General features: G+C 46.4%; 8 non-coding genes across 8 annotated transcripts; all 8 read right to left on the reverse strand.

The window, feature by feature from the left end:
• Window positions 1-1,024: 1,024 nt before the first annotated feature.
• LOC130304652 (U2 spliceosomal RNA) lies at window positions 1,025-1,215 on the reverse strand. The gene has a single exon (XR_008854385.1). It is a non-coding gene; the product is annotated as a U2 spliceosomal RNA (small nuclear RNA).
• A 2,075-nt stretch (window positions 1,216-3,290) lies between these two features.
• On the reverse strand, window positions 3,291-3,481 carry LOC130304627 (U2 spliceosomal RNA). The gene has a single exon (XR_008854361.1). It is a non-coding gene; the product is annotated as a U2 spliceosomal RNA (small nuclear RNA).
• A 2,096-nt stretch (window positions 3,482-5,577) lies between these two features.
• Window positions 5,578-5,768, reverse strand: LOC130304628 (U2 spliceosomal RNA). Its single transcript, XR_008854362.1, has one exon. It is a non-coding gene; the product is annotated as a U2 spliceosomal RNA (small nuclear RNA).
• A 2,090-nt stretch (window positions 5,769-7,858) lies between these two features.
• LOC130304629 (U2 spliceosomal RNA) lies at window positions 7,859-8,049 on the reverse strand. The gene has a single exon (XR_008854363.1). It is a non-coding gene; the product is annotated as a U2 spliceosomal RNA (small nuclear RNA).
• A 2,096-nt stretch (window positions 8,050-10,145) lies between these two features.
• Window positions 10,146-10,336, reverse strand: LOC130304630 (U2 spliceosomal RNA). Its single transcript, XR_008854364.1, has one exon. It is a non-coding gene; the product is annotated as a U2 spliceosomal RNA (small nuclear RNA).
• Window positions 10,337-12,419: 2,083 nt separating this feature from the next.
• Window positions 12,420-12,610, reverse strand: LOC130304631 (U2 spliceosomal RNA). The gene has a single exon (XR_008854365.1). It is a non-coding gene; the product is annotated as a U2 spliceosomal RNA (small nuclear RNA).
• A 2,105-nt stretch (window positions 12,611-14,715) lies between these two features.
• On the reverse strand, window positions 14,716-14,906 carry LOC130304632 (U2 spliceosomal RNA). Its single transcript, XR_008854366.1, has one exon. It is a non-coding gene; the product is annotated as a U2 spliceosomal RNA (small nuclear RNA).
• A 2,092-nt stretch (window positions 14,907-16,998) lies between these two features.
• On the reverse strand, window positions 16,999-17,183 carry LOC130304660 (U2 spliceosomal RNA). The gene has a single exon (XR_008854393.1). It is a non-coding gene; the product is annotated as a U2 spliceosomal RNA (small nuclear RNA).
• Window positions 17,184-17,904: the final 721 nt, after the last annotated feature.

The raw sequence follows: 17,904 nt of genomic DNA on the forward strand, positions 1-17,904 counted from the left end.
ACCCCATCAGTGCAGCAATGCTTATTCAATACCGCCAGCAGATGGAGACACTGGGGGATAATTTTCTAAGGATTTATACTGATTTTTCCTGTCTGAATTTGTCGCACAGAAAGTTGCAGGCCAAATATGTGTGACATTTCTGCGACTTTAGCTTCTAGAGCATTTTTACAACATTATACATAGGTGCTGAATACATAAAAAGCGACTGTTCAGCGACAGACAAGTCGCATCGGCTGAAAGTAGGCCAGAATGTCAGTCCATGTTGGAGCAGGTTTAGATACAGTCTAAAGCATAGATCTCAAAGTCTGTGCACAGAATTTAGCAAGGGCCTCGCACCTTCTGATGCATCAGGTAGGTGCACAATAGCATAGCCTAACCCTCTGTACTTTGGTCTATATTGATGCGGGACATAGACAGCCAGCTGATGACCAATCCATTAGTGCAATGGATGGCTGGAAGCATTTGTCTTTGCCTTTGCAATACCACAGAAGCAATGCATGGTCAATGTACAGCAATGACACACCTGTGTGAACAGCCAGGAGACCCCCCCCCCCCCCCCCCATGTTATGTTACATAGTTACATAGTTAGTACGGTCGAAAAAAGACATATGTCCATCACGTTCAACCAGGGAATTAAGGGGTAGGGGTGTGGCGCGATATTGGGGAAGGGATGAGATTTTATATTTCTTCATAAGCATTAATCTTATTTTGTCAATTAGGAACATTCAGCACCCACCCGCTATCAAGGCAGCTGCCTATCATGTCATGCCCTACCTGCACAGGTGTGCTGGCTACTCAAATGATCCAATTAAGGAGGCCATTTAGTCAGCAGCAGCAGAAGTCCTGTGCCTGGACGCTCCAACAGGGGCCAGACACAAGCAGAAGCAGAAGCAGCAGAAGCAGCAGCAGCACCACCTTTTGTTTTTTGGCTGCAGCAGCAGCAAGGCCCACAGGGCTGGCTAGCTGGCTAGCCAGCAAGCAGGTAGCAATGAAAGTAGGAATCTTTCTTTTTAACCCTGTAAGGGGGTGTTGCACTGTACCCGAAGATACTGCCATATCGGGTCAATGCATAGGGCGACGGAAGCAAGCTTCGAAATCGGCCCCCGTTCTCAAAAATCCATTTAATATATGGTCCCCAGATAGGGGACGTATCAGATATTAAACTGATAAGAACAGATACTACACTTGATCTTAGCCAAAAGGCCGAGAAGTGATAACCGTGAAAGGGGCGGGCCCAACAAGGTCCCCTTCATGGGCACTATCACTGCTTGCTGTCAGGGAGGCTGCCAGACAATTTTCCATGCACACTCTGGGCTGGGGGGCAGTCAACCACCAGTACACACAGCAGAACCTAAACCCATACCATTATTGCTAAGCAGCAAGACAGGGGCCCATTGCACTCCCACGGGGCCTTTTTAAATGCAATCCATAACCCGGATTTGCCAGGAACCCTTCTTACTCCTCCTACTTGCATGTGACACTGGGCTTAGGATCTGCATAGGAAACACACACACAAGCACACACCTACCTTTGTTGCCTGCAGATGCCTCCTTGGCTGTCCCCAAACGGTATCAAACCAACACCCACGGGAAGCTGTAAGCATAGAGGACATGCCTGCACCCCATTGGACTTACCTGTGTGGGTTAAATCCGGGTTATTTGACAACCTATGGCGGTGATGGTTCTGCTCAGGCAGAGCAGTGCTGATGCTCCTCATAAAGCTGTCGCTGCTGTGAAGGTTCTAGGTGACATCACAAATCCCTTTGGTTACATACACAACAAAGCTGGGTTGTTGTTGTTTACACTCTGCAAGGCCTGTGGAAGTGAGTGACATCATAGCACTGTAGTTCTGAGGGTTCAAGATGGATGCAACAATCTCCTGTTGCTTCTATGAAGGCCGTAATAGACGACATCACCAAACAGCTCCATAGTCACATACACAGCAAAGGAGAGATGTTGTTTACACCTAATGATGTCAGTGGTATTGAGTGACATCACAGCACAGTGCTAAGGCTCCTGGGCCTGGACACAGCAGCGGCTGCAATATCTCAACGGAGAATACGTTTATATCTATGTGTGTGTGTGCGCATATATATATATATATATATATATATATATATATATTTCTCCGCCGAAATCACTTTTAAACCCATTTCCACCTTTTTTTCCCTTCTCTTCCTCTTACTTTTTTTTCACGTTTTTTTACGTTTTTCTCCTTTTCGCCTCTTTTCTGGGCGTATTATTCTTCTTTTTCTTCTTTTTTTTCGTCTAATGCATACCCCATCAGTGCAGCAATGCTTATTCAATACCGCCAGCAGATGGAGACACTGGGGGATAATTTTCTAAGGATTTATACTGATTTTTCCTGTCTGAATTTGTCGCACAGAAAGTTGCAGGCCAAATATGTGTGACATTTCTGCGACTTTAGCTTCTAGAGCATTTTTACAACATTATACATAGGTGCTGAATACATAAAAAGCGACTGTTCAGCGACAGACAAGTCGCATCGGCTGAAAGTAGGCCAGAATGTCAGTCCATGTTGGAGCAGGTTTAGATACAGTCTAAAGCATAGATCTCAAAGTCTGTGCACAGAATTTAGCAAGGGCCTCGCACCTTCTGATGCATCAGGTAGGTGCACAATAGCATAGCCTAACCCTCTGTACTTTGGTCTATATTGATGCGGGACATAGACAGCCAGCTGATGACCAATCCATTAGTGCAATGGATGGCTGGAAGCATTTGTCTTTGCCTTTGCAATACCACAGAAGCAATGCATGGTCAATGTACAGCAATGACACACCTGTGTGAACAGCCAGGAGACCCCCCCCATGTTATGTTACATAGTTACATAGTTAGTACGGTCGAAAAAAGACATATGTCCATCACGTTCAACCAGGGAATTAAGGGGTAGGGGTGTGGCGCGATATTGGGGAAGGGATGAGATTTTATATTTCTTCATAAGCATTAATCTTATTTTGTCAATTAGGAACATTCAGCACCCACCCGCTATCAAGGCAGCTGCCTATCATGTCATGCCCTACCTGCACAGGTGTGCTGGCTACTCAAATGATCCAATTAAGGAGGCCATTTAGTCAGCAGCAGCAGAAGTCCTGTGCCTGGACGCTCCAACAGGGGCCAGACACAAGCAGAAGCAGCAGAAGCAGCAGCAGCACCAGCACCACCTTTTGTTTTTTGGCTGCAGCAGCAGCAAGGCCCACAGGGCTGGCTAGCTGGCTAGCCAGCAAGCAGGTAGCAATGAAAGTAGGAATCTTTCTTTTTAACCCTGTAAGGGGGTGGTGCACTGTACCCGAAGATACTGCCATATCGGGTCAATGCATAGGGCGACGGAAGCAAGCTTCGAAATCGGCCCCCGTTCTCAAAAATCCATTTAATATATGGTCCCCAGATAGGGGACGTATCAGATATTAAACTGATAAGAACAGATACTACACTTGATCTTAGCCAAAAGGCCGAGAAGCGATAACCGTGAAAGGGGCGGGCCCAACAAGGTCCCCTTCATGGGCACTATCACTGCTTGCTGTCAGGGAGGCTGCCAGACAATTTTCCATGCACACTCTGGGCTGGGGGGCAGTCAACCACCAGTACACACAGCAGAACCTAAACCCATACCATTATTGCTAAGCAGCAAGACAGGGGCCCATTGCACTCCCACGGGGCCTTTTTAAATGCAATCCATAACCCGGATTTGCCAGGAACCCTTCTTACTCCTCCTACTTGCATGTGACACTGGGCTTAGGATCTGCATAGGAAACACACACACAAGCACACACCTACCTTTGTTGCCTGCAGATGCCTCCTTGGCTGTCCCCAAACGGTATCAAACCAACACCCACGGGAAGCTGTAAGCATAGAGGACATGCCTGCACCCCATTGGACTTACCTGTGTGGGTTAAATCCGGGTTATTTGACAACCTATGGCGGTGATGGTTCTGCTCAGGCAGAGCAGTGCTGATGCTCCTCATAAAGCTGTCGCTGCTGTGAAGGTTCTAGGTGACATCACAAATCCCTTTGGTTACATACACAACAAAGCTGGGTTGTTGTTGTTTACACTCTGCAAGGCCTGTGGAAGTGAGTGACATCATAGCACTGTAGTTCTGAGGGTTCAAGATGGATGCAACAATCTCCTGTTGCTTCTATGAAGGCCGTAATAGACGACATCACCAAACAGCTCCATAGTCACATACACAGCAAAGGAGAGATGTTGTTTACACCTAGTGATGTCAGTGGTATTGAGTGACATCACAGCACAGTGCTAAGGCTCCTGGGCCTGGACACAGCAGCGGCTGCAATATCTCAACGGAGAATACGTTTATATCTATGTGTGTGTGTGCGCATATATATATATATATATATATATATATATATATATATATATATATATATTTCTCCGCCGAAATCACTTTTAAACCCATTTCCACCTTTTTTTCCCTTCTCTTCCTCTTACTTTTTTTTCACGTTTTTTTACGTTTTTCTCCTTTTCGCCTCTTTTCTGGGCGTATTATTCTTCTTTTTCTTCTTTTTTTTCGTCTAATGCATACCCCATCAGTGCAGCAATGCTTATTCAATACCGCCAGCAGATGGAGACACTGGGGGATAATTTTCTAAGGATTTATACTGATTTTTCCTGTCTGAATTTGTCGCACAGAAAGTTGCAGGCCAAATATGTGTGACATTTCTGCGACTTTAGCTTCTAGAGCATTTTTACAACATTATACATAGGTGCTGAATACATAAAAAGCGACTGTTCAGCGACAGACAAGTCGCATCGGCTGAAAGTAGGCCAGAATGTCAGTCCATGTTGGAGCAGGTTTAGATACAGTCTAAAGCATAGATCTCAAAGTCTGTGCACAGAATTTAGCAAGGGCCTCGCACCTTCTGATGCATCAGGTAGGTGCACAATAGCATAGCCTAACCCTCTGTACTTTGGTCTATATTGATGCGGGACATAGACAGCCAGCTGATGACCAATCCATTAGTGCAATGGATGGCTGGAAGCATTTGTCTTTGCCTTTGCAATACCACAGAAGCAATGCATGGTCAATGTACAGCAATGACACACCTGTGTGAACAGCCAGGAGACCCCCCCCCCCCCCCATGTTATGTTACATAGTTACATAGTTAGTACGGTCGAAAAAAGACATATGTCCATCACGTTCAACCAGGGAATTAAGGGGTAGGGGTGTGGCGCGATATTGGGGAAGGGATGAGATTTTATATTTCTTCATAAGCATTAATCTTATTTTGTCAATTAGGAACATTCAGCACCCACCCGCTATCAAGGCAGCTGCCTATCATGTCATGCCCTACCTGCACAGGTGTGCTGGCTACTCAAATGATCCAATTAAGGAGGCCATTTAGTCAGCAGCAGCAGAAGTCCTGTGCCTGGACGCTCCAACAGGGGCCAGACACAAGCAGAAGCAGAAGCAGCAGAAGCAGCAGCAGCACCACCTTTTGTTTTTTGGCTGCAGCAGCAGCAAGGCCCACAGGGCTGGCTAGCTGGCTAGCCAGCAAGCAGGTAGCAATGAAAGTAGGAATCTTTCTTTTTAACCCTGTAAGGGGGTGGTGCACTGTACCCGAAGATACTGCCATATCGGGTCAATGCATAGGGCGACGGAAGCAAGCTTCGAAATCGGCCCCCGTTCTCAAAAATCCATTTAATATATGGTCCCCAGATAGGGGACGTATCAGATATTAAACTGATAAGAACAGATACTACACTTGATCTTAGCCAAAAGGCCGAGAAGCGATAACCGTGAAAGGGGCGGGCCCAACAAGGTCCCCTTCATGGGCACTATCACTGCTTGCTGTCAGGGAGGCTGCCAGACAATTTTCCATGCACACTCTGGGCTGGGGGGCAGTCAACCACCAGTACACACAGCAGAACCTAAACCCATACCATTATTGCTAAGCAGCAAGACAGGGGCCCATTGCACTCCCACGGGGCCTTTTTAAATGCAATCCATAACCCGGATTTGCCAGGAACCCTTCTTACTCCTCCTACTTGCATGTGACACTGGGCTTAGGATCTGCATAGGAAACACACACACAAGCACACACCTACCTTTGTTGCCTGCAGATGCCTCCTTGGCTGTCCCCAAACGGTATCAAACCAACACCCACGGGAAGCTGTAAGCATAGAGGACATGCCTGCACCCCATTGGACTTACCTGTGTGGGTTAAATCCGGGTTATTTGACAACCTATGGCGGTGATGGTTCTGCTCAGGCAGAGCAGTGCTGATGCTCCTCATAAAGCTGTCGCTGCTGTGAAGGTTCTAGGTGACATCACAAATCCCTTTGGTTACATACACAACAAAGCTGGGTTGTTGTTGTTTACACTCTGCAAGGCCTGTGGAAGTGAGTGACATCATAGCACTGTAGTTCTGAGGGTTCAAGATGGATGCAACAATCTCCTGTTGCTTCTATGAAGGCCGTAATAGACGACATCACCAAACAGCTCCATAGTCACATACACAGCAAAGGAGAGATGTTGTTTACACCTAGTGATGTCAGTGGTATTGAGTGACATCACAGCACAGTGCTAAGGCTCCTGGGCCTGGACACAGCAGCGGCTGCAATATCTCAACGGAGAATACGTTTATATCTATGTGTGTGTGTGCGCATATATATATATATATATATATATATATATATATATATATATATTTCTCCGCCGAAATCACTTTTAAACCCATTTCCACCTTTTTTTCCCTTCTCTTCCTCTTACTTTTTTTTCACGTTTTTTTACGTTTTTCTCCTTTTCGCCTCTTTTCTGGGCGTATTATTCTTCTTTTTCTTCTTTTTTTTCGTCTAATGCATACCCCATCAGTGCAGCAATGCTTATTCAATACCGCCAGCAGATGGAGACACTGGGGGATAATTTTCTAAGGATTTATACTGATTTTTCCTGTCTGAATTTGTCGCACAGAAAGTTGCAGGCCAAATATGTGTGACATTTCTGCGACTTTAGCTTCTAGAGCATTTTTACAACATTATACATAGGTGCTGAATACATAAAAAGCGACTGTTCAGCGACAGACAAGTCGCATCGGCTGAAAGTAGGCCAGAATGTCAGTCCATGTTGGAGCAGGTTTAGATACAGTCTAAAGCATAGATCTCAAAGTCTGTGCACAGAATTTAGCAAGGGCCTCGCACCTTCTGATGCATCAGGTAGGTGCACAATAGCATAGCCTAACCCTCTGTACTTTGGTCTATATTGATGCGGGACATAGACAGCCAGCTGATGACCAATCCATTAGTGCAATGGATGGCTGGAAGCATTTGTCTTTGCCTTTGCAATACCACAGAAGCAATGCATGGTCAATGTACAGCAATGACACACCTGTGTGAACAGCCAGGAGACCCCCCCCCCCCCCCATGTTATGTTACATAGTTACATAGTTAGTACGGTCGAAAAAAGACATATGTCCATCACGTTCAACCAGGGAATTAAGGGGTAGGGGTGTGGCGCGATATTGGGGAAGGGATGAGATTTTATATTTCTTCATAAGCATTAATCTTATTTTGTCAATTAGGAACATTCAGCACCCACCCGCTATCAAGGCAGCTGCCTATCATGTCATGCCCTACCTGCACAGGTGTGCTGGCTACTCAAATGATCCAATTAAGGAGGCCATTTAGTCAGCAGCAGCAGAAGTCCTGTGCCTGGACGCTCCAACAGGGGCCAGACACAAGCAGAAGCAGAAGCAGCAGAAGCAGCAGCAGCACCACCTTTTGTTTTTTGGCTGCAGCAGCAGCAAGGCCCACAGGGCTGGCTAGCTGGCTAGCCAGCAAGCAGGTAGCAATGAAAGTAGGAATCTTTCTTTTTAACCCTGTAAGGGGGTGGTGCACTGTACCCGAAGATACTGCCATATCGGGTCAATGCATAGGGCGACGGAAGCAAGCTTCGAAATCGGCCCCCGTTCTCAAAAATCCATTTAATATATGGTCCCCAGATAGGGGACGTATCAGATATTAAACTGATAAGAACAGATACTACACTTGATCTTAGCCAAAAGGCCGAGAAGCGATAACCGTGAAAGGGGCGGGCCCAACAAGGTCCCCTTCATGGGCACTATCACTGCTTGCTGTCAGGGAGGCTGCCAGACAATTTTCCATGCACACTCTGGGCTGGGGGGCAGTCAACCACCAGTACACACAGCAGAACCTAAACCCATACCATTATTGCTAAGCAGCAAGACAGGGGCCCATTGCACTCCCACGGGGCCTTTTTAAATGCAATCCATAACCCGGATTTGCCAGGAACCCTTCTTACTCCTCCTACTTGCATGTGACACTGGGCTTAGGATCTGCATAGGAAACACACACACAAGCACACACCTACCTTTGTTGCCTGCAGATGCCTCCTTGGCTGTCCCCAAACGGTATCAAACCAACACCCACGGGAAGCTGTAAGCATAGAGGACATGCCTGCACCCCATTGGACTTACCTGTGTGGGTTAAATCCGGGTTATTTGACAACCTATGGCGGTGATGGTTCTGCTCAGGCAGAGCAGTGCTGATGCTCCTCATAAAGCTGTCGCTGCTGTGAAGGTTCTAGGTGACATCACAAATCCCTTTGGTTACATACACAACAAAGCTGGGTTGTTGTTGTTTACACTCTGCAAGGCCTGTGGAAGTGAGTGACATCATAGCACTGTAGTTCTGAGGGTTCAAGATGGATGCAACAATCTCCTGTTGCTTCTATGAAGGCCGTAATAGACGACATCACCAAACAGCTCCATAGTCACATACACAGCAAAGGAGAGATGTTGTTTACACCTAGTGATGTCAGTGGTATTGAGTGACATCACAGCACAGTGCTAAGGCTCCTGGGCCTGGACACAGCAGCGGCTGCAATATCTCAACGGAGAATACGTTTATATCTATGTGTGTGTGTGCGCATATATATATATATATATATATATATATATATATATATATATATATTTCTCCGCCGAAATCACTTTTAAACCCATTTCCACCTTTTTTTCCCTTCTCTTCCTCTTACTTTTTTTTCACGTTTTTTTACGTTTTTCTCCTTTTCGCCTCTTTTCTGGGCGTATTATTCTTCTTTTTCTTCTTTTTTTTCGTCTAATGCATACCCCATCAGTGCAGCAATGCTTATTCAATACCGCCAGCAGATGGAGACACTGGGGGATAATTTTCTAAGGATTTATACTGATTTTTCCTGTCTGAATTTGTCGCACAGAAAGTTGCAGGCCAAATATGTGTGACATTTCTGCGACTTTAGCTTCTAGAGCATTTTTACAACATTATACATAGGTGCTGAATACATAAAAAGCGACTGTTCAGCGACAGACAAGTCGCATCGGCTGAAAGTAGGCCAGAATGTCAGTCCATGTTGGAGCAGGTTTAGATACAGTCTAAAGCATAGATCTCAAAGTCTGTGCACAGAATTTAGCAAGGGCCTCGCACCTTCTGATGCATCAGGTAGGTGCACAATAGCATAGCCTAACCCTCTGTACTTTGGTCTATATTGATGCGGGACATAGACAGCCAGCTGATGACCAATCCATTAGTGCAATGGATGGCTGGAAGCATTTGTCTTTGCCTTTGCAATACCACAGAAGCAATGCATGGTCAATGTACAGCAATGACACACCTGTGTGAACAGCCAGGAGACCCCCCCCCCCCCCCCCCCATGTTATGTTACATAGTTACATAGTTAGTACGGTCGAAAAAAGACATATGTCCATCACGTTCAACCAGGGAATTAAGGGGTAGGGGTGTGGCGCGATATTGGGGAAGGGATGAGATTTTATATTTCTTCATAAGCATTAATCTTATTTTGTCAATTAGGAACATTCAGCACCCACCCGCTATCAAGGCAGCTGCCTATCATGTCATGCCCTACCTGCACAGGTGTGCTGGCTACTCAAATGATCCAATTAAGGAGGCCATTTAGTCAGCAGCAGCAGAAGTCCTGTGCCTGGACGCTCCAACAGGGGCCAGACACAAGCAGAAGCAGAAGCAGCAGAAGCAGCAGCAGCACCACCTTTTGTTTTTTGGCTGCAGCAGCAGCAAGGCCCACAGGGCTGGCTAGCTGGCTAGCCAGCAAGCAGGTAGCAATGAAAGTAGGAATCTTTCTTTTTAACCCTGTAAGGGGGTGGTGCACTGTACCCGAAGATACTGCCATATCGGGTCAATGCATAGGGCGACGGAAGCAAGCTTCGAAATCGGCCCCCGTTCTCAAAAATCCATTTAATATATGGTCCCCAGATAGGGGACGTATCAGATATTAAACTGATAAGAACAGATACTACACTTGATCTTAGCCAAAAGGCCGAGAAGCGATAACCGTGAAAGGGGCGGGCCCAACAAGGTCCCCTTCATGGGCACTATCACTGCTTGCTGTCAGGGAGGCTGCCAGACAATTTTCCATGCACACTCTGGGCTGGGGGGCAGTCAACCACCAGTACACACAGCAGAACCTAAACCCATACCATTATTGCTAAGCAGCAAGACAGGGGCCCATTGCACTCCCACGGGGCCTTTTTAAATGCAATCCATAACCCGGATTTGCCAGGAACCCTTCTTACTCCTCCTACTTGCATGTGACACTGGGCTTAGGATCTGCATAGGAAACACACACACAAGCACACACCTACCTTTGTTGCCTGCAGATGCCTCCTTGGCTGTCCCCAAACGGTATCAAACCAACACCCACGGGAAGCTGTAAGCATAGAGGACATGCCTGCACCCCATTGGACTTACCTGTGTGGGTTAAATCCGGGTTATTTGACAACCTATGGCGGTGATGGTTCTGCTCAGGCAGAGCAGTGCTGATGCTCCTCATAAAGCTGTCGCTGCTGTGAAGGTTCTAGGTGACATCACAAATCCCTTTGGTTACATACACAACAAAGCTGGGTTGTTGTTGTTTACACTCTGCAAGGCCTGTGGAAGTGAGTGACATCATAGCACTGTAGTTCTGAGGGTTCAAGATGGATGCAACAATCTCCTGTTGCTTCTATGAAGGCCGTAATAGACGACATCACCAAACAGCTCCATAGTCACATACACAGCAAAGGAGAGATGTTGTTTACACCTAGTGATGTCAGTGGTATTGAGTGACATCACAGCACAGTGCTAAGGCTCCTGGGCCTGGACACAGCAGCGGCTGCAATATCTCAACGGAGAATACGTTTATATCTATGTGTGTGTGTGCGCATATATATATATATATATATATATATATATATATATATATTTCTCCGCCGAAATCACTTTTAAACCCATTTCCACCTTTTTTTCCCTTCTCTTCCTCTTACTTTTTTTTCACGTTTTTTTACGTTTTTCTCCTTTTCGCCTCTTTTCTGGGCGTATTATTCTTCTTTTTCTTCTTTTTTTTCGTCTAATGCATACCCCATCAGTGCAGCAATGCTTATTCAATACCGCCAGCAGATGGAGACACTGGGGGATAATTTTCTAAGGATTTATACTGATTTTTCCTGTCTGAATTTGTCGCACAGAAAGTTGCAGGCCAAATATGTGTGACATTTCTGCGACTTTAGCTTCTAGAGCATTTTTACAACATTATACATAGGTGCTGAATACATAAAAAGCGACTGTTCAGCGACAGACAAGTCGCATCGGCTGAAAGTAGGCCAGAATGTCAGTCCATGTTGGAGCAGGTTTAGATACAGTCTAAAGCATAGATCTCAAAGTCTGTGCACAGAATTTAGCAAGGGCCTCGCACCTTCTGATGCATCAGGTAGGTGCACAATAGCATAGCCTAACCCTCTGTACTTTGGTCTATATTGATGCGGGACATAGACAGCCAGCTGATGACCAATCCATTAGTGCAATGGATGGCTGGAAGCATTTGTCTTTGCCTTTGCAATACCACAGAAGCAATGCATGGTCAATGTACAGCAATGACACACCTGTGTGAACAGCCAGGAGACCCCCCCCCCCCATGTTATGTTACATAGTTACATAGTTAGTACGGTCGAAAAAAGACATATGTCCATCACGTTCAACCAGGGAATTAAGGGGTAGGGGTGTGGCGCGATATTGGGGAAGGGATGAGATTTTATATTTCTTCATAAGCATTAATCTTATTTTGTCAATTAGGAACATTCAGCACCCACCCGCTATCAAGGCAGCTGCCTATCATGTCATGCCCTACCTGCACAGGTGTGCTGGCTACTCAAATGATCCAATTAAGGAGGCCATTTAGTCAGCAGCAGCAGAAGTCCTGTGCCTGGACGCTCCAACAGGGGCCAGACACAAGCAGAAGCAGAAGCAGCAGAAGCAGCAGCAGCACCACCTTTTGTTTTTTGGCTGCAGCAGCAGCAAGGCCCACAGGGCTGGCTAGCTGGCTAGCCAGCAAGCAGGTAGCAATGAAAGTAGGAATCTTTCTTTTTAACCCTGTAAGGGGGTGGTGCACTGTACCCGAAGATACTGCCATATCGGGTCAATGCATAGGGCGACGGAAGCAAGCTTCGAAATCGGCCCCCGTTCTCAAAAATCCATTTAATATATGGTCCCCAGATAGGGGACGTATCAGATATTAAACTGATAAGAACAGATACTACACTTGATCTTAGCCAAAAGGCCGAGAAGCGATAACCGTGAAAGGGGCGGGCCCAACAAGGTCCCCTTCATGGGCACTATCACTGCTTGCTGTCAGGGAGGCTGCCAGACAATTTTCCATGCACACTCTGGGCTGGGGGGCAGTCAACCACCAGTACACACAGCAGAACCTAAACCCATACCATTATTGCTAAGCAGCAAGACAGGGGCCCATTGCACTCCCACGGGGCCTTTTTAAATGCAATCCATAACCCGGATTTGCCAGGAACCCTTCTTACTCCTCCTACTTGCATGTGACACTGGGCTTAGGATCTGCATAGGAAACACACACACAAGCACACACCTACCTTTGTTGCCTGCAGATGCCTCCTTGGCTGTCCCCAAACGGTATCAAACCAACACCCACGGGAAGCTGTAAGCATAGAGGACATGCCTGCACCCCATTGGACTTACCTGTGTGGGTTAAATCCGGGTTATTTGACAACCTATGGCGGTGATGGTTCTGCTCAGGCAGAGCAGTGCTGATGCTCCTCATAAAGCTGTCGCTGCTGTGAAGGTTCTAGGTGACATCACAAATCCCTTTGGTTACATACACAACAAAGCTGGGTTGTTGTTGTTTACACTCTGCAAGGCCTGTGGAAGTGAGTGACATCATAGCACTGTAGTTCTGAGGGTTCAAGATGGATGCAAGATGGATGCAACAATCTCCTGTTGCTTCTATGAAGGCCGTAATAGACGACATCACCAAACAGCTCCATAGTCACATACACAGCAAAGGAGAGATGTTGTTTACACCTAGTGATGTCAGTGGTATTGAGTGACATCACAGCACAGTGCTAAGGCTCCTGGGCCTGGACACAGCAGCGGCTGCAATATCTCAACGGAGAATACGTTTATATCTATGTGTGTGTGTGCGCATATATATATATATATATATATATATATATATATATATATATATATATTTCTCCGCCGAAATCACTTTTAAACCCATTTCCACCTTTTTTTCCCTTCTCTTCCTCTTACTTTTTTTTCACGTTTTTTTACGTTTTTCTCCTTTTCGCCTCTTTTCTGGGCGTATTATTCTTCTTTTTCTTCTTTTTTTTCGTCTAATGCATACCCCATCAGTGCAGCAATGCTTATTCAATACCGCCAGCAGATGGAGACACTGGGGGATAATTTTCTAAGGATTTATACTGATTTTTCCTGTCTGAATTTGTCGCACAGAAAGTTGCAGGCCAAATATGTGTGACATTTCTGCGACTTTAGCTTCTAGAGCATTTTTACAACATTATACATAGGTGCTGAATACATAAAAAGCGACTGTTCAGCGACAGACAAGTCGCATCGGCTGAAAGTAGGCCAGAATGTCAGTCCATGTTGGAGCAGGTTTAGATACAGTCTAAAGCATAGATCTCAAAGTCTGTGCACAGAATTTAGCAAGGGCCTCGCACCTTCTGATGCATCAGGTAGGTGCACAATAGCATAGCCTAACCCTCTGTACTTTGGTCTATATTGATGCGGGACATAGACAGCCAGCTGATGACCAATCCATTAGTGCAATGGATGGCTGGAAGCATTTGTCTTTGCCTTTGCAATACCACAGAAGCAATGCATGGTCAATGTACAGCAATGACACACCTGTGTGAACAGCCAGGAGACCCCCCCCCCCCCCCATGTTATGTTACATAGTTACATAGTTAGTACGGTCGAAAAAAGACATATGTCCATCACGTTCAACCAGGGAATTAAGGGGTAGGGGTGTGGCGCGATATTGGGGAAGGGATGAGATTTTATATTTCTTCATAAGCATTAATCTTATTTTGTCAATTAGGAACATTCAGCACCCACCCGCTATCAAGGCAGCTGCCTATCATGTCATGCCCTACCTGCACAGGTGTGCTGGCTACTCAAATGATCCAATTAAGGAGGCCATTTAGTCAGCAGCAGCAGAAGTCCTGTGCCTGGACGCTCCAACAGGGGCCAGACACAAGCAGAAGCAGAAGCAGCAGAAGCAGCAGCAGCACCACCTTTTGTTTTTTGGCTGCAGCAGCAGCAAGGCCCACAGGGCTGGCTAGCTGGCTAGCCAGCAAGCAGGTAGCAATGAAAGTAGGAATCTTTCTTTTTAACCCTGTAAGGGGGTGGTGCACTGTACCCGAAGATACTGCCATATCGGGTCAATGCATAGGGCGACGGAAGCAAGCTTCGAAATCGGCCCCCGTTCTCAAAAATCCATTTAATATATGGTCCCCAGATAGGGGACGTATCAGATATTAAACTGATAAGAACAGATACTACACTTGATCTTAGCCAAAAGGCCGAGAAGCGATAACCGTGAAAGGGGCGGGCCCAACAAGGTCCCCTTCATGGGCACTATCACTGCTTGCTGTCAGGGAGGCTGCCAGACAATTTTCCATGCACACTCTGGGCTGGGGGGCAGTCAACCACCAGTACACACAGCAGAACCTAAACCCATACCATTATTGCTAAGCAGCAAGACAGGGGCCCATTGCACTCCCACGGGGCCTTTTTAAATGCAATCCATAACCCGGATTTGCCAGGAACCCTTCTTACTCCTCCTACTTGCATGTGACACTGGGCTTAGGATCTGCATAGGAAACACACACACAAGCACACACCTACCTTTGTTGCCTGCAGATGCCTCCTTGGCTGTCCCCAAACGGTATCAAACCAACACCCACGGGAAGCTGTAAGCATAGAGGACATGCCTGCACCCCATTGGACTTACCTGTGTGGGTTAAATCCGGGTTATTTGACAACCTATGGCGGTGATGGTTCTGCTCAGGCAGAGCAGTGCTGATGCTCCTCATAAAGCTGTCGCTGCTGTGAAGGTTCTAGGTGACATCACAAATCCCTTTGGTTACATACACAACAAAGCTGGGTTGTTGTTGTTTACACTCTGCAAGGCCTGTGGAAGTGAGTGACATCATAGCACTGTAGTTCTGAGGGTTCAAGATGGATGCAACAATCTCCTGTTGCTTCTATGAAGGCCGTAATAGACGACATCACCAAACAGCTCCATAGTCACATACACAGCAAAGGAGAGATGTTGTTTACACCTAGTGATGTCAGTGGTATTGAGTGACATCACAGCACAGTGCTAAGGCTCCTGGGCCTGGACACAGCAGCGGCTGCAATATCTCAACGGAGAATACGTTTATATCTATGTGTGTGTGTGCGCATATATATATATATATATATATATATATATATATATATATATATATTCTCCGCCGAAATCACTTTTAAACCCATTTCCACCTTTTTTTCCCTTCTCTTCCTCTTACTTTTTTTTCACGTTTTTTTACGTTTTTCTCCTTTTCGCCTCTTTTCTGGGCGTATTATTCTTCTTTTTCTTCTTTTTTTTCGTCTAATGCATACCCCATCAGTGCAGCAATGCTTATTCAATACCGCCAGCAGATGGAGACACTGGGGGATAATTTTCTAAGGATTTATACTGATTTTTCCTGTCTGAATTTGTCGCACAGAAAGTTGCAGGCCAAATATGTGTGACATTTCTGCGACTTTAGCTTCTAGAGCATTTTTACAACATTATACATAGGTGCTGAATACATAAAAAGCGACTGTTCAGCGACAGACAAGTCGCATCGGCTGAAAGTAGGCCAGAATGTCAGTCCATGTTGGAGCAGGTTTAGATACAGTCTAAAGCATAGATCTCAAAGTCTGTGCACAGAATTTAGCAAGGGCCTCGCACCTTCTGATGCATCAGGTAGGTGCACAATAGCATAGCCTAACCCTCTGTACTTTGGTCTATATTGATGCGGGACATAGACAGCCAGCTGATGACCAATCCATTAGTGCAATGGATGGCTGGAAGCATTTGTCTTTGCCTTTGCAATACCACAGAAGCAATGCATGGTCAATGTACAGCAATGACACACCTGTGTGAACAGCCAGGAGACCCCCCCCCCCCCCCCATGTTATGTTACATAGTTACATAGTTAGTACGGTCGAAAAAAGACATATGTCCATCACGTTCAACCAGGGAATTAAGGGGTAGGGGTGTGGCGCGATATTGGGGAAGGGATGAGATTTTATATTTCTTCATAAGCATTAATCTTATTTTGTCAATTAGGAACATTCAGCACCCACCCGCTATCAAGGCAGCTGCCTATCATGTCATGCCCTACCTGCACAGGTGTGCTGGCTACTCAAATGATCCAATTAAGGAGGCCATTTAGTCAGCAGCAGCAGAAGTCCTGTGCCTGGACGCTCCAACAGGGGCCAGACACAAGCAGAAGCAGAAGCAGCAGAAGCAGCAGCAGCACCACCTTTTGTTTTTTGGCTGCAGCAGCAGCAAGGCCCACAGGGCTGGCTAGCTGGCTAGCCAGCAAGCAGGTAGCAATGAAAGTAGGAATCTTTCTTTTTAACCCTGTAAGGGGGTGGTGCACTGTACCCGAAGATACTGCCATATCGGGTATAGGGCGACGGAAGCAAGCTTCGAAATCGGCCCCCGTTCTCAAAAATCCATTTAATATATGGTCCCCAGATAGGGGACGTATCAGATATTAAACTGATAAGAACAGATACTACACTTGATCTTAGCCAAAAGGCCGAGAAGCGATAACCGTGAAAGGGGCGGGCCCAACAAGGTCCCCTTCATGGGCACTATCACTGCTTGCTGTCAGGGAGGCTGCCAGACAATTTTCCATGCACACTCTGGGCTGGGGGGCAGTCAACCACCAGTACACACAGCAGAACCTAAACCCATACCATTATTGCTAAGCAGCAAGACAGGGGCCCATTGCACTCCCACGGGGCCTTTTTAAATGCAATCCATAACCCGGATTTGCCAGGAACCCTTCTTACTCCTCCTACTTGCATGTGACACTGGGCTTAGGATCTGCATAGGAAACACACACACAAGCACACACCTACCTTTGTTGCCTGCAGATGCCTCCTTGGCTGTCCCCAAACGGTATCAAACCAACACCCACGGGAAGCTGTAAGCATAGAGGACATGCCTGCACCCCATTGGACTTACCTGTGTGGGTTAAATCCGGGTTATTTGACAACCTATGGCGGTGATGGTTCTGCTCAGGCAGAGCAGTGCTGATGCTCCTCATAAAGCTGTCGCTGCTGTGAAGGTTCTAGGTGACATCACAAATCCCTTTGGTTACATACACAACAAAGCTGGGTTGTTGTTGTTTACACTCTGCAAGGCCTGTGGAAGTGAGTGACATCATAGCACTGTAGTTCTGAGGGTTCAAGATGGATGCAACAATCTCCTGTTGCTTCTATGAAGGCCGTAATAGACGACATCACCAAACAGCTCCATAGTCACAT

Source organism: Hyla sarda, unplaced genomic scaffold, assembly GCF_029499605.1.
Source record: "Hyla sarda isolate aHylSar1 unplaced genomic scaffold, aHylSar1.hap1 scaffold_1287, whole genome shotgun sequence".
Lineage (NCBI taxonomy): Eukaryota > Metazoa > Chordata > Amphibia > Anura > Hylidae > Hyla > Hyla sarda.